Below are 13,005 nucleotides of genomic sequence, written 5' to 3' on the forward strand. Positions count from 1 at the left end.
AGTATTAGTTGACTGGGTCTGGATAGATGGACAGAGCCACTGAGGGGTAAGGAAATGCAGGGCTTTCCAGTGAAGGGAACCTCTGTGAGCAAAGGAGCAGGGCACAACTGCAAGACAGATGCGGAGCAGGGCACAGTTTGGCAAAATGGAGTTTAGGTACTTTAGCTGGTGGAGGCAGGACAGGGACCAAGGCCAGGAGATCCGAGAGAGGGAGGCCTCCTCTCAGACAGGGCTCTCAGCTTCCTGAGGCTGCTTGGACAATGGGAACTGAGGCACCTTCCTTCTGCCCACAGCATCCTCCATAAAGTCCTTCCAGACTGGCCTGAGGTTAGAGGATTTTACTGCACACAGGCGCTGACAGCAGCTAGGAGGGTGTTGTCATCCACTATCTCAAGAGCCCAGTGCACTTGGCAGCTCGGCTGGGAAACGCCAAGGCCATCTCAACCCGAGTGTCCAGAATGCATCCTCTCCTATCAGCCTTGCTCTCCGAGTGGGGACCCTAAGCACTCAGGTACACACCCCAGAAGCCTGGGAATTCCCACCCCTCTCCGTACAGAGACCAGCGTCTCCAGCCCCACAGGCCTGGTCCTTCTCCTAGCTGGCCTCCCTGCTTTATCTGTGGCCCACAATCACTCTCCAAATCCTGAAGTTTTAAAAAGTGCAAATGAGATTACTTTTCCTTTTTAAAGCTTTTCAAAGGCTCCCCACTCTATGCAGAATAAAATCCACATTGCTCACCTTGGCCTACAACAGAAACTGTCCCCTGCCCGCCTCAGTTCCTGTGGTCTCCCTGGTTCATTCCATTCCAGCCACGCAGCCTCTTTGCTATTCTTCAGACACTCTAAGCTCCCACCTCAGGGCCTCTGCTCCTGCTGTGCCCAGTCTGAAATAATCCCCACCTCATCTCTGCATGTCTGCTCCTGCTCATCCTGACTTCAGGTCTCAGCTCAAGTGGCACATCCTCAGTGAGGGCCTCTTTGAGGACGCTTTTGTTTCATTTCAGCACTGACCACTTACTAGCTCACTTGTCTTTTGCCTCTCGCCCCTATCAGATAGGGAACCCGAGTGTCTACCATAGGTCCCTTGACCATCTATCTTATACAATTAAGATGCTCTCTCAGCACCATGCCCAATACGCAGCTGGGCTCAGTAAAAACTTAATGAATGAACAAATCCCTATTTGACAACTGGGTAAACTGAGGCTCAGGGGAAGATGAATAATTTACTCCTGTCTTTGAGTTGAAATCTAACGCCCAGGGCCAGGGGTTTGAACTTCCTTCAGGACAGCCCTCACTACACACATGCACATACACCGCCCCCGCACCCCGCCAACACACACACACACCACAGAAGCACAGTCTGGTGACAGGTAGAGCCTTGGGCAACTCTGCTTGAAGTTGGGCAGTGGGCTGAACAAACCCTGAGCACCGGGCTTTGGAAAGTGTTTTGACAAATAATCATTTCTGAAGAGTGGCAGAGAAAGAAAGTAAGTGGTGCTTCCAGTAACACTTTCCAGGCAAGATGTATCATTAGGACAGACTGAAAAGAATCGTTACTGACTGAGGCCTGGGCCAGGTGCTGCTTTACCCAGACACAGCTCTGGGAGGAGAGGTAATTATGACTGATGTTTTATAGATGAGAAATGGCTTTTTACCCTTACAAGTGGCAGAGTAGAAAGCTCTGTTCTGCCAGGCCAGGCTGCCAGGTTCTAAACTCAACACTGGCCATGGTGGGCTGCGTACCTTGTTCAGGGCCTGAGTCCCTCTGGGCCTTAGTTTCCCCAGCTGTAAACTAAGTGGGTTGGCTCTGAAGAGGTGGCAAGTTAAAATATCTACAGGGACTCTAACTTCTCTGGCCCAAAGCTGCCATGTGGACAGCTGGGCCCAGCATTGGCAGAGCTGCCAAATGTGCCAGAAATCCGGATTTTAAAAAGTATATAAAACCTCTGAATAATCTTTTGTATATCTCAAAATGGCTAGAAGTGAAGAGTTCAAATGTTCCCAGCATAAAGAAAAGGTAAATATTTGAGGTGATGGATATCCCAGTTACTCTGATGTGATCATTACACAATATATGAATAGTTTCAAAATACCTTATGTATATCTATTATATATCAATAAAAAAATCAATTGGGAAAAACAAACCCTCCCAATTTGCAAATGGAGATTAATTCACAGTTCTAAGAAACACCATGCAGGTTGACATGTGGGAGCTAAGGCGGCCTGTGGCACACAAGTTTCTGACTGCTGCAGTAGCCACCCCCCTCAGAACTCCATTCTCCTTCTGGAGCTCTGGCCCCATCCCTGCTCCCCAGGAAGGCTGTCCATAAAGCCTCTCCTTGGAAAGGCAGGAATCCCCTGGGAACCCTGAGATGGAGGCAGCCAGGAGGCACTTCTGGTGGCGTCTCTGTTCCAGCTGGGTGAAAACAGAGAAAGCCCCTTCTGTTGGCAGGCCAGGTCTGGTTTCAGGCTCTTGGCACCAGGGCACAGGTGGCAGGAGAGCCCCATCCGGAGCGCAGATGGTCACCCCCTTTCACGGTCTACAGCAGCTGCCTGAGAGGGACCCACCTGGTTGCCAGGGCAATGTCCACACCCCTCACCCCCCAGGCTGTTCTTTAGGAGAGCTGCTCACACTCCAACTGCGGAGCTGAGGTTAAGGGTATGAGAAGCTTTTTTCCTGACCTGTCTGGGGAGAGGTTAAGCAATGCCCTCCAGGTGCACCCACAGTTCAGGACAACTGGTTCTCAGTGGGTGGGAAACCAGAGACTTCAGAAGCTCTAGGGCATCTCCCACTGACTGAGGACAGGACACGAACTGGCCTAGCATGAAGCACTTTAATTATATCAGCTCACCAACCCTTAACCAGGCCTATCATTCTCATTTCAAAGAGAGAGAAGACAAAAACAAAAACCTGAGGCTCAGAGAAGTAAATAGCCCAGGGTCTTACAGCCGGTCAGTGGAAGAGCCACGGCCTTCTAACCAGAGCCAGTGCTTTTAGCTAGTACTCAATCACACTGCCCAGGGCGGGAGGTAGGTGCCACTTGCCAGGGCCTAGCCTAGATCTTGGCCAGGCCAGCTCCCCAGTCAGGGCCTAAGTAGGCCCTTACTCCTAGAGTCCCTGAACAGGGTTTGACTATTTTCTAAGTAGGTTAGATGGTGGCAGCTCTGGGTCTGCTGACCACGAGGACAGGGCCCTCGTGCCCCCTCGGGCTAGAATGCCAGCACACAGCTAAAACAGAGCCCACCTGTTGCCCACTGCCCTTCTTCAGGCCTTGCTCTCCAGACACATGGTCCAGATGCTCCCAACCCTCTCTCCAGGAACACCAGAACCCCTGAAATGGGCTTCCCAGTCACCTCCAGTTTGGCTGAGTCTCACCACAGCCTGCAAAGCAAGGCCCAGAGAGGTGGGACCACTGGTGCCAGGTCACACAGCTGGCTGAGGGGGTGCTGGGATTGAAAAGAGGATGTGGAGCCTCTGAATTCCACAGCTGAAGGGCCCTAGGAGATAGTATAGTAACTCCAGTGATTGTCAAACCAGGTTCTGGGAACTCCAAGGGGACCCCGGGGAAGGCCCTTTGGATCCTCACGCCACTACTCCAGGTCCCTCCGAGAAGCCCCATCTTCCTCTTCTCCTCCATATAGAATTTCTACATGGTATTTTGAGACCCACTAGACTAATTCAACCTCTCACAGTACACACGAAGAAACCAAGGATCAGAAAGGCACTCACTGAGGATTTGGCAGCAGGGCAGGGACCCTGGCCTGGGGCTGAGTGTAGAGATATTCCTTGTCCCCCAGACTAAGAAAGGAAGCTGTCTTCAGGTTCCCCAGACCAGACAGCACCAGCTCCAGGCATTCAGGGAGGTAACCACCTGCAGCTGAGCCCCACCTTCTCCAGCCCCTGACCAGGGACCCCGAAAGAGCATTTTCTTTCCCCAAAACCATTTCCACCACTACTGTAACTGTACCCAGTAAGCAACCTGTCAGGCAACATTCACTCTGGCCCATTCTGTGCTGGAATCTGCCACAAACATCCCTTATTTATCCTCACAGACCCACCTGCAGAATCTGCTCTGCCAGTAGCTCTGCTTAGAGGTCTCTGCCCCGCCTCACCCCACCCGCCAGGAGTCTGAGCTTTAAAGAGATGCTAGCTCCCAAGCTATAGTTACTAAATCATGATTTTCTTGTTGTGTATCAAAGCTACAACCACTAGCCAGGTCACTAGTGGTGAGCAGAGGATGGCTGGTTACAGAGCTGCCACGGCTTTAGTCCAATGCAAAAACTGGACAAGTATAGCCCATTTGGACTGGCGAGAGACTAGGGGAGGAGAAGGCAAAATCTGCCTTTTCAAATACTGCTTAGCTTTTCAAATACTGGCGCTATCATGTGAGCCTTGTTGTTACCTTTCCAAAGCCCTAAGGTCCCCAAAGCCCAGTCTACTTCAAGTACTACTTGAAAAGAGCCTCAAAAAAATTTCCCTCACTTCTGGAGCGCTGACGTCAAACCCTGGTGATGGGTCACAAAAGCCTGGCTTTCACAAACTGTCACAGACCCCGCATCCAGTGTGCAAAGCCAGACGCTGCTAGGCCCTGTGCACCTTGATTGCTGGCCTCTTTCATCATTCTGAATGACCAAGCGGATCCCAGAATAGCAAGACGGTGTAAGTGGCTCATTCACTGTGCCTGGAGTGGCAGGTGGCATATCAGGTGACAGAAGCAGGAGCCAAGAACCCTGGGCAGCCAAGACATGGGATGAGACTAATGACGCAGACTGAATGGGGGAAACCACGAGTGCAGTTCAGGTCAGCACAGGCAACGCTGCCTGCCTCTGTGCCAGGCAGGCTCTGGGGACAGAGACACAGGAAGGGAGAGGGCCCTCTTCTCAGTTTATATTAAGATCCTGAGTTTGGGATCCCAAGTAGGGCGATTACACAAGAAAAGCAGCCCATGTTGGAGAATGCTTTAGTGACTCTGGATGACCACAGACACAGTCTGAAGCTGCACTGGCAGAGAAAAGACACAGGACCAGAGAGGGGCAGTCCCCACCAAACTCTGGATTATACTGTGGGTATCACAGGTAAATCTAGGCAAGTGACATTGCCAGACTGGAACCTGATAGACAAGGGTGATCCCATTCCAGCAAGTGCTTATTTATAGTGGGGAAGCCACGCATCAAGCCGGACACTAGAAACCCAGGATGAGTAGTAGTCCTTGTCCTCAAGGAACCCTCAGTAAAGCACAGAGATGATAGTGAAATGCCTCCTCTACTGACTGGGCACCGTGGCCGGCAAAGGGAGCTGCATGAGAAAGCCTAGGACTGATTCAGCAAGAGCATTAGTGATGTCTGTGACAGATGTTGAAAATGGGGTGTGTGACACATGTGCACCCTAAGTCATACTGTGTCTAACTGGCGGGGAGAGACAGTTCAGAAAGGCATGGTTACTGTCCTCAAACACCTCAAAGACTGTCACATACACATGTGGCCCCAGAGTGGGGAGGGGAGGTGAGGATTGCCAAGGGGAAGCAGAGATGGCCAAAGATGGAAGAGGGGCCAAGGAGATGGCCGGCCAGGCTAGACATGGGCAGGAGGGATGCCAGGCAGGGAACTCAAGTGCCCACAGGTGTGACTTTTTTTTTTTCCCCCATTCAACTCTCTGAGGAAAGATGTGACCTTTAACACTCTTTCCAGGCCTGAGATGCTCTTTCTTTGCCCTCCTACTTTATACCCAGTTCTGGATGTGACATCAAACATCATCTTTGTGTGTATGGCATTCATAGTTCAACTTTTTTTTTGCCTCTGGAAAATTATTAGTATCATCAACAAGCAGAAAAGGACAAAAGAAGAATGTTCATATAGCCTAGCCACATGGAAACGACACAACGACTAACACCAGGGCCTCACACAGCAAAGTCAGGGCTCAACATGCCTTCATCTAGGGGGTCTGGCAGCACAAAAGCCCCTACCTGAGATGATACATCCATCCTCAGAATATGAGATCACTCACTACCCCGTCCCCTTCCAAATACCTGCTTACGACAGAAACTGCCAGCAGGTTAGGAGTCTGAGTTTGAGTACTGCTTCTAGCCCTCACTCTCTGGGCCTCAATTTCCCCCATCTATAAAATGAGAACAATACTGACTTGCCCTGTCCACTGCCCTAGGACTGCTGTGAGAGTCTCTTGAGAAGACTCTCAAGTGAGGAACTGCCATTATGGTAGCCTGTGGGGCCCACAGAGCTGCTGCCCAGTCTCAGGCCCTCTAGGGACTCTGCGGATCAGAGGCTGAGGGTTTCTGGCCTGGGGCAGAAGTGAGGGATCTTATCCTTTCCAAGGGGCTGAGTTCAGGAAAGTTCAGGGTCCTGCTCAGCACTCTCAGCCATCCACCCCCTCCACACCATGCTTGTACCAGCATTTTTCTAATAGCGTGTGACCACTGGCCTCCCTGCCTTGCCAAGCACCCCTCTAACTTCTCTCCACCACCCTCTTCACGCCAATGCACCATGCTCTCAGCTTCTAGACCTCTGCGGTGGTTCATCCCTGCCTGAACCCCTGCTTCCTCTCTAATCCTGCCTCCTCCTTGAGGGCTCAGCTCCAGCATCACTCCTTCCAAAAAGCCTCCCGGACAGTCTCCCCAGACTCCCGCCCTGGCTCCTTCACTGGGTCAGTACCCCACGCTTAGGCATATCACAGGCCCTTGCCCACCATGCTGTTTTTACAAGCCTGTTTACTTTTCTGCTTCTCTCTTTAGACCAGCAGTCCCCAACTTTTTTGGTACCAGGGACTGGTTTCATGGAAGACAATTTTCCCACAGAGCAGGGGGATGGTTTCAGGATGATCCAAGAGCATTACATTTATTGTGCAGTCAAACCTTTCTGCTAGTGATAATCTGTATTTGCAGCTGCTCCCCTAGTGCTAGCATCACCACTTCAGCTCCACCTCAGATCATCAGGCATTAGATTCTCATAAGGAGCACTCAACCTAGATCCCTCGCATACATGTGCCGTTTACAGTAGGGTTCGTGCTCCTATGAGATTCTAGTGCCACTGCAGATCTGACAGGAGGCAGAGCCTACATGGTGACTCGGGTGATGGGGAGCAGCTGTAAACACAGACGAAGCTTTGCTCACTTGCCCCCTGCTAATCTCCTGTTGTGTAGCCTGGTTCCTAACAGGCCATGGACAGGTACTGGTCCACAGCCTGGGGGGTTGGGGACCACAGCTTTAGACCCTGAGCCTCCTGAAGGGAGGGACCATGTGGTTCACATCCCTGTGACCCCATCCCTGGCCCAGAAGAGGTACCCAGGCAAATGCCTGCTGACACTTAGCAGGTAGGACCCCATCTCTGACTCTGCCCAAAAAGTGGTAAAGGCCAGCAGAGCCCTCACCCTGGAAGGCCCGGAAGACACGCTAAGTAGAACCGCGTCTGTAGGAGATGACTTAGCAGCACAAGACAGGCTGGAGCGAGCCTTGACTACATGCTTCCCCCTCATGCCCCAGACGCCTCGCTACTCAATCTTCCTCTCAACCACCTCTGAAAACACAACATGGTGACATTTGGGAAGATCTCTCTGACTTTAAGAGCACCTACCATTTGGCAGGTTGCCAGCCACCCCTCACCTCTCTACAGAATCCTGCCCCGACAACGGCACAGTGTTAGCCATGCCATAATAAATGGCTGAATACTAGTGGCTAATAACCATAGTTACCAGACGTTTACCATCTGCTCAGGAACTGGTGGCTACTGCAGTAGTCCAGTCACTGCCTGCCGTCCTTATACCTGCATCTTTTTTTTTTTTTTTTTTTTTTTTGGACAGTGTCTCACTTTGTTGCCCGGGCTACAGTGAGTGCCGTGGCGTCAGCCTAGCTCACATCAACCTCAAACTCCTGGGCTTAAGCGATCCTACTGCCTCAGCCTCCCGAGTAGCTGGGACTACAGGCATGGGCCACCATGCCCGGCTAATTTTTTCTATACATATTTTTAGTTGTCCAGATAATTTTTATTTCTATTTTTAGTAGAGACGGGGTCTCGCTCAGGCTGGTCTCGAACTCCTGACCTCAAGTGATCCACCCACCTCGGCCTCCCAGAGGGCTAGGATTACAGGCGTGAGCCAACGCACCTGGCCTGCCTCTTATATTTGATCCCCTCAAAGAGATGTTTTCACTATCTCCCCTGTACTGCTAAGAAAAATACAGGCTCAGAGAGGTTGAAGGATTTGCTGTCGCACAGTGAGTCATGTTCTATCTGCTAAGTGACTGCAAACCCGACAGGTTTCCGCCTCCAGAACCCAACCTCTACAGCATCCAGTCTCACTAGTAAAAATACAAGCTTGCTTCAGCAAGACTGACACACACCCCATTACAAAGTCTAGAAGCTGCTGTACAAAGACAAGTTTGCCCTTCCCCTCCAGCTGATGGAATGCACTTTCGCAAACACCCCAAGCCCAAGCCAGTACCCCAAGGATCACCCAAAGAAAGCAGACTTTACCGTGATAAATTCTAACTCCCTGGGAGCTGCTCTGCCCCGATGTTTTTGCAGACATACTTCCCCAGGCTTCAAGCTGTCCTGCCAGACCTGTTTCTGCTCTCACAAACAGACCTGTGACATCACTTCCCCATCACAGCCTAGCCCTCCCATGACTGCAGCCCATCTGCAAAGGTGGGAACCTCACTAGGCTGGGGATGGCACAGATCCCACTGGACACTCTACTTCCGGCTGACTGGTATCACCTATGCTGACCAGGCTCCTGAAGCTGTGGGCCCAGTGGGAGTGCTGTGACTGACGGACGCTGTTTGCCATGGGTCCAGTATGAGGAGTAACTGCCAAGCACAGGTATTTGTTGTCCCTGGGCAAGATGATCACCTGGGAATACTTTAGGATTCTATTCCTATGACAAAGAATTATCGTCCTTGATTCCCACCAATATTTTTACCATCCCCCGCAATCTTCCCTTGCAGGCCCATCAATACTGGAGCTTCCTTGGGCAATGTTTTAAATCCAGTAAGATGGAAAAGCAACCATCTGTTTCATAGCCTACTACCCTTCGAAAGACTGACCAGCAAGAAACCCCAAAGAGCTGCAACCTGTAGAGTGAGAGTAGCTGGGTTTGAACACAGTTGTCAGTTAAGTGCTGTATGACCTTGGGCAAGTCACTTTACTTCTGAGTCTCCACGGCTTCTTCTATAAAATGGGGATCAGAAGCCCTGTTTTACTTGCACTTAACCACATCTGAACACTTTGCTAGGACTCTCAAGGCTGCAAAGGGAAGTCCACCATTTGTTTCACCAATTCTGGGACATAAACATGTTGGGAAGAATCGTCCCACTTCCCAGAAGAAGAAGCTGAGGCTGAGGGAAGTGGAGGGATTTGGTCCAAACCCTACAGCAAGTAGCTAATCAAGCAATTATACCTGGGTCCTGTGATTAGATCCACAGCCCTCCTCGTCCCATTATCCTGCCTGTGGCCAGGGAGGCTGTGGCCAGGCTCCTCACAGCCACCACAGCCTTGGAACCAAGGCTGCCTCTGTGGAGCAGGGCCTCCCAGGAGACCACTGGTCCTTTAACAATTCTGCTGGAACACAGCCACACAGAAGCTTAGATGTGCAGTATGCATTAACTTGGAGAATTAATCACCACCATAAGAGTTAATTAATCAGAGAAACCGCCCCTCCTCCACCGCTTTTCAAATGTACCTCCTTAAAATGAGCTAGTGAATGAGGTACCTAGAGCAGGCAAGCTCACAGAGACAGAGAATGGTGGTGCCAGGGGCTGGGGCGAGGAGGAAATGGGGAGTTAGTGTCTAATGGGCAGAGTTTCAGTTTGAGAAGATAAAAAGAGTTCTGGAGACGGATGGTGGTGCTGGCTGCACAACACGAATGTACTTAACGCCACAGAACTTGTTAAGACAGTCAATTTTACCACAATTTTAAAAAATGGCTCAGAGAGCAGCCCACTGAGGGATTCTCTACCACTGGGCCCAGTAGTTATAAAACTGCTTTGATTTTTCTCACCCCAAATCCAAAAGTCACAAAATAAAAAATTTAAAACTACTTTAAGAATGAATTTTTTTTTATTTCTTATTTGAGTTCAATGCATTTGTGAGCAGGGGCTGATTTATAATCTGCCTACAATCTCTTTCATAAAATTTAATAGAAATTGAAGAAAAATAATTCAAATAGATGTGGAATTAACTGAAGTGCCCTTCAATTCATGAGTGGATAAAGAAAATGTGGTGTGTGTGTGTATATATACATACATATACACATACACCCCCCCCACACACACACCATGGAGTACTACTCAGCAACAAAAAGGAATGAAATAATGTCACTGCAGCAACTTGGATGGAACTGGAGACCATTATCCTACGTGAAGTATCTCAGGAATGGAAAACTAAACACCACATGGTCTCACTAATAAGTGGGAGCTAATAGATGGGTACACATAGGCACAAAGCGATATAAAGGACATGAAAAACCAAGAAGCGGGGATGGTGGGAGGGTGGTGTGGGATAAAAACTTACTATTGGGTACAATGAACACTCTTCTGGTGATGGGCACATCAAAAACCCTGACTTACACATTATACAAGATATCCATGTAACAAAAACACTTATACACCCCCTTAATTAATCATTTGAAATAAAAAAAAGAGAAAATAAAGGTTGGAGGTGTACAAAGGCAGTAATGGATGTATTAGTATCATAGAACCCTGGAAAGGAGCTGGATAGGAGAGATTGCATGGAGATAAAAAACAAAAACTAAAGCTTCAAAAAAAAAATGTGTGCATGTATACATATCTAGTATGACATTATAGAAAGTAAAAAAAAAAGTCATTTTAATCCCATTGCCCTAACAATTCTTTTTAGCAATCTTGCTAAAAATTAACAGAAACTTCTGTTTGGCCTTCTTAAACAGGCAGTATGGTAGAACAGAAAAAATGGTGAACAGGACTTCAAATCTTTTTTTTTTTTTTTTTTTTTTTTTTGAGACAGAGTCTCACTTTGTTGCCCGGGCTAGAGTGCCGTGACGTCAGCCTAGCTCACAGCAACCTCAAATTCCTGGGCTCAAGCAAACCTTCTGCCTCAGCCTCCCAAGTAGCTGGGACTACAGGCATGCGCCACCATGGCTAATTTTTTGTATATGTATTTTAGTTGTCCACATAATTTCTTCCTATTTTTAGTAGAGATGGGGTCTCGCTCTTGCTCAGGCTGCTCTCAAACTCCTGAGCTCAAACAATCCGCCTGCCTCAGCCTCCCAGAGTGCTAGGATTATAGGCGTCAGCCACCGCGCCTGGTCAGGACTTCAAATCTTGACTAAGCTGTGTGACTTTGGGCACATCATTTTACCTTTCTGTTCTATCACCTCTGAAAAGAGCAATAACAACTGCAACCCACCTTCCTCAGCAACAAGAAGAGCAACAGGACTTTGTGAACCGTGAAGCAGCACATGGAGGGAAGTTAGCAATCAATAGGGAATGTTAAAGGAACCTTTTCTTGATGACTTATGATCAGTATGTAAACCATTAAGAATTTAAAAGTTCTGATATTAATTTCAAAACACAATCACTTGTAGTACTTTCACTGCCACACCTTTAATACAGTGATGCCCTTGGCTCCTGCGGGTGAGCAAAGCTGTCTGCCCCAGACCTAACGAGGCTTCCTGAGACCCTTGGTCCTGCCTGACCTTGTAGACTGCTCCAGATGTAACCTGCACCCTTCCTTGTTCCCTTCTGGTATATTTCCTTCTCAATGTACCAAACATTCCTGCCCTGGCATCTGGACACCTGTATTCCCAACCGGCCCTGGCTGGCTCCTTCCCATTTTCCCAGTCACCTTCCTTGAGATGCCTGCCCCATTCTCTCTGAATGGGTCCCTCTCAGCACCCATGTGTTTCCTTCAGGGCTCTTATCACAATCAGATCCTATCTTGTTTATCTGTTGCCTGCTTGGGTGTGGACTCCAAGCTGGAGGGAAATCAACATTGTTCCCTACTCTCTCCCTGGCTCCTGGCACAGTACCTGGCACCCTAAGTATATGAATGGCTGATTGTTTAGAAAGAGAAAGGGAGGTGGGGTGGGGAGGAGCGGGCTCCGAGGTACCCAAATCCTCTTCCCCTCTCAGGTGGGGAACCTGTGGCCTCAAGGCCACATGCAGCCCTCCAGATCCCTGAGTGTGCCCCCTCGACCAAATCCAAGCTTCACAGAACAAATCACTCAAGGACCCAGAAGGCCGCAAGTGGCCCCAAGGCGGCAGGTCCCCCAGCCCTGCCTGGACTGTTCCCACGCACTGTTGCAGGTGCCTCCTTGGAAGAGACTGCTAGGTAGCAGTGGCAGCCCCGCCTTTGTTAGGCCGACAACTCATGACTGCTACCACACCCCTGTGCAGGGCAGCAGCCACGTCATGAAGCGTGGGAAGCTTGGAAAGGCAAGAAAGTTCTAGGAGAGGCTGGAACTATCACACCTATTCCCAGCACACTCAGTAATAGGCTCCTAGTCACAGCCCCTAGCAAGAAATTGCCCAGAGTGATGACCCTGCAGAGAAAAACCCCAGCTCAAAGTGCCCCGCTAACTCTGACGGCCCTGGGTAGACCTGGCCAGACTGACCATGGCTCTCCTGACTCCTGGACAGCCTGCTCTTGCCCCTCGTGCCCCACCCAGGGTGCTTTCCTCTCCCCTACAAGACACCCTCCCCTCAAAGGCCTGCCTAGATTCACTCCATACTCCCCATCAAAGCCCTGCACTTGGCCCACAGCCATCAGATGATGGACTCACCTCCAAACAGCCCACCCAATCCACCCACAGCTTTCCAAGCATGGGACATAGACAGTTTTCAGCTACTTCAAGTCTTCCGTTTCCCCCTGGATATCCGTAGTAGCATCAGCTAACATTTCTTAAGTGTTTCTTCTGTACCAGGCACTGTGTTTACTGCTTTGCATACATTTCTCTTGCCTTCATGCTGAGAACAATCAGGTATCACTAGTGTGTCTATTTTGCAGGTGAAGAAACTGAGGTCCA

General features: G+C 49.7%; 1 protein-coding gene across 8 annotated transcripts in view; it reads right to left on the bottom strand.

Moving 5' to 3' along the window:
- DLGAP4 (DLG associated protein 4) overlaps nucleotides 1-13,005 on the bottom strand; it is a 126,664-nt gene that overhangs the window by 33,202 nt on the left and 80,457 nt on the right. The gene's annotated exons all lie outside the window — the stretch shown is intronic.

This window comes from Lemur catta, chromosome 17, assembly GCF_020740605.2.
Source record: "Lemur catta isolate mLemCat1 chromosome 17, mLemCat1.pri, whole genome shotgun sequence".
NCBI lineage: Eukaryota > Metazoa > Chordata > Mammalia > Primates > Lemuridae > Lemur > Lemur catta.